Here is a 3,864-nt window from a genome sequence, read left to right as displayed (position 1 = left end):
CTCCTCTACTATCCTCCTCTACTTTCCTCCACTACTCTGCTCCTCTAATCTTCTCCTCTACTCTCCTCTACCCTACTCCATTCTCCTCCAATACTCTCCTCCTCTACTCTCCTTCTTTACTCTCCTCATCTCTCCTCTACTCTCCTCCTCTCATTCTCTCCTCTCATCCTCTCCTCTCCTCCTCTACACTCTTCATCTACTCTCCTCATCTACTCTCCTCCTATACTCTCCTCTTCTACTATAGTCTCCCCCTTTCCTCTCAACCTCTAGTCTCCTACTCTACTCTTCTCCTCTACTCCACCTCAATTATCGGCTTCTACTCTCCTCCTCTACAATAGTCCCCTCCTTTAATTTCCTCCTCTACTCTCCTTCTCTACTCTCCACCTCTATTATCCTCCTCTACTCTTCACCTCTATTATCCTCCTCTACTCTCCACCTCTATTCACCTCCTCTGCTCTCCCGCTCTATTATCTTCCTCTACTCTAAACCTCTACTATAGTGTCCCCTAAACTCTCCACCTCTAATCTCCTCACTCTCCTCCTCTAATTTCCTCCTCTGATCTCCTCCACTCACCTCATCTAATCTCATCCACTCTCCTCCACTAATCTCCTCTACTCTCCTCCTCTATACCCCTCCTCTACTCTCCTCCTCCACTCTCTTCTACACTACTCCTCTAATCTCTTCTACTCTCCTCTTCTAATCTCCTCCATTCCCCTCCTCTTATCTCCTCTAATCTCCTCCACTCTCTTCCTCTAATCTCCTCCTCTGCTCTCCTCCTCTACTTTCCTCCTCTAATCTCCTCCTTATCTCTCCTCCACTCTCCTCCTCTAATTTCCTCCTATAATCTCCTCCTCTTATCTCTTCCACTTTCCTCCAGTACTCTCCTCATCTGCTCTCCTCTCCTCTACTTTCCTCCACTCTCCTCTTCTCCACCTCTCTCCTTTTATTCACTACTATTCTACTATAGTTTCCCCCTCTACTCCCATCCTCTTCTCTCCTCTCACTCTCTCATGTACTCTCCTCCTCTACACTCCTCTACTCTCCGAAACATTTATAGTCTCCCCCTCCACTCTCCACCTCTAGTCTCCTACTCTCCTCCTTTATTCTCCTCTTCTACTCTCCTCCCCTACTCTCCTCCTCTGCTCTGCTCCTCTACTCTCCTCCTCTCCTCTCCTCTCCTCCACCACTCTCCTCTACTCTCCTAAACTTCTATAGTCTCCCACTCCACTCTCCACCTCTAGTCTCCTACTCTCCTCCTCTACTCTCCTCCTCTATTCTCCTCCTCTGCTCTCCTCCTCTACTCTCCTTTACTCTCCTCTACTCTCCTCCTCTGCTCTCCTCCTCTACTCTCCTCTACACTCCTCCACTACTATCCTCTTCTCTGCTAATCTATTCTCCTCCTCTAAGCTCCTCCTCTTCTCTCCTTCTCTACTCTCCTCCTCTGCTGTCCTCTACTACTCTCTTCCACCACCCTCCTCTGCTATCCTCCTTTACTCTCCTCCTCTCCTCTCCTCCACTAATCTCCTCTACTCTCCTAAACTTCTATAGTCTCCCACTCCACTCTCCACCTCTAGTCTCCTACTCTCCTCCTCTCCTCTCCTCTACTACTCTCCTCTACTCTCCTAAACTTCTATTGTCTCCCACTCCACTCTCCACCTCTAGTCTCCTACTCTCCTCCTCTACTCTCCTCCTCTGCTCTCCTCCTCTACTCTCCTCCTCTGCTCTCCTCCTCTACTCTCCTCCTCTGCTATCCTCCTCTACTCTCCTCTACACTCCTCCACTACTATCCTCTTCTCTGCTAATCTATTCTCCTCCTCTAAGCTCCTCCTCTTCTCTCCTTCTCTACTCTCCTCCTCTGCTCTCCTCTTCTACTCTCCTCCTCTCCTCTCCTCTCCTCTCCTCTCCTCTCCTCTCCTCTCCTCCCTCTCCTCTCCTCTCCTCTCCTTTCCTCTCCTCTCCTCTCCTCTCCTCTCCTCTCCTCTCCTCTCCTCTCCTCTCCTCTCCTCCTCTTCTCTCCGCCTCTACTCTCCTCCATAATTCTCCTCCTCTCCTCCTCTCCTCTACTCTCTCCTCTCCTCTCCTCTCCTCTCCTCTCCTCTCCTCTCCTCTCCTCTCCTCTCCTCTCCTCTCCTCTCCTCTCCTCTCCTCTCCTCTCCTCTCCTCTCCTCTCCTCTCCTCTCCTCTCCTCCTCTTCTCTCCGCCTCTACTCTCCTCCTCTACTCTCCTCTTCTCTCCTCATCTACTCTCCTCATCAAATCTCCTCTTCTCTCCTCTATTATCCTCCTCTACTCTTTTCTCCTATCATCCTGTTCTCTACTCCACCCTACTCTCATCTACTCTCCTCTTCTGCTCTCCTTCTTTCCTCCTTTACTCTCCTCCTCTATTCTCCTCCACTACTCTCCACTACTCTCCACTACTCTCCACTACTCTTCTCAGCTACTTTCCTTCTCTACTCTCCTCCACTATTCTCCTCCTGTACTCTCCTCCACTATTCTCCTCCTGTACTCTCCTCCAGTACTCTCCTCCAGTACTCCCCTCCACTATTCTCCTCTTGTACTCTCCTCCACTATTCTCCTCCAGTACTCTCCTCCAGTACTCTCCTCCAGTACTCTCCTCCACTGTTCTCCTCATCTGCTGTCCTCTCTTACTTTCTTCCTTGACTCTCGTCATCTGCTCTCCTCCACGGCTCTCACCCTCTGCTCTTCTCCTCTACTTCCGAGTGGGCTCCCGAGTTGCGCAGCGGTCTAAGGCACTGCATCTCAGTGCAAGAGGCGTCAAATCCGATCAAATCCGGTCTTGATTGTTAGTCCCATAGGGCGGGACACGATTTGGTCGGGATAGACCGTCATTGTAAATAAGAATTTGTTCTTAACTGACTCCTCCTCTACTGTCTTCTTCTACTCTCATCTTCGCCTCTCCTTCTCTAATCTCCTCCTCTACTCCCCTCCTCTACTCTCATCTTCTACTCTCATCTACTCTCCTCTACTCTCCTCCTCTACTCTCCTCCTCTACTCTAATCTTCTGCTCTCATCTACTCTCCACTACTCTCCTCTACTCTCCTCCTCTACTCTCATCTTCTACTCTCATCTACTCTCCTCTACTCTCCTCCTCTACTCTCCTTCTCTACTATCATCTTCTACTCTCCTCCTCTACTATCCTCCTCTACTCTCATCTTCTACTCTCATCTACTCTCCTCTACTCTCCTCCTCTACTCTCCTCCTCTACTCTCTTCTACTCTCCTCTACTCTCCTCTACTCTCCTCCTCTACTCTCCTCTACTCTCCTCCTCTACTCTCCTCCTCTACTCTCATCTTCTACTCTCATCTACTCTCCTCTACTCTCCTCCTCTACTCTCCTCCTCTACTCTCATCTACTCTCCTCTACTCTCCTCCTCTACTCTCCTCTTCTACTCTCCTCCTCTACTCTCCTCTACTCTCATCTTCTACTCTCATCTACTCTCCTCTACTCTCCTCCTCTACTCTCCTCTTCTACTCTCCTCCTCTACTCTCCTCTACTCTCATCTTCTACTCTCATCTACTCTCCTCTACTCTCCTCCTCTACTCTCCTCCTCTAATATCCTCCTGTACTCTGCTCTTTTACTCTCCTTCTCTACTATCCCCCTCTACTCTCCTGCATTACTCAATCCAATCCCATTACATTTAAGTTATTAATTTTAAATTACAATATGTTTGAATTTTAGATTTTTCCAAGGAAAATCAATTCAGTCATTCAACCATCGGGGGAACAGAGACAAGCAAAAACAAATATGGTATCATCCCCAGCCTTTCTGTTTCTTTAGTTATACATCATGTGACCATTATTGTTCTAGAGCAATAAAGGGAATTGGATCTGTCCATCTAGGCCT

This window comes from Salvelinus alpinus, chromosome 25 (genome assembly GCF_045679555.1).
Source record: "Salvelinus alpinus chromosome 25, SLU_Salpinus.1, whole genome shotgun sequence".
Lineage (NCBI taxonomy): Eukaryota > Metazoa > Chordata > Actinopteri > Salmoniformes > Salmonidae > Salvelinus > Salvelinus alpinus.
The sequence above is the reverse complement of the archived record's forward strand: the minus strand, read 5'-3'. Positions refer to the sequence as shown.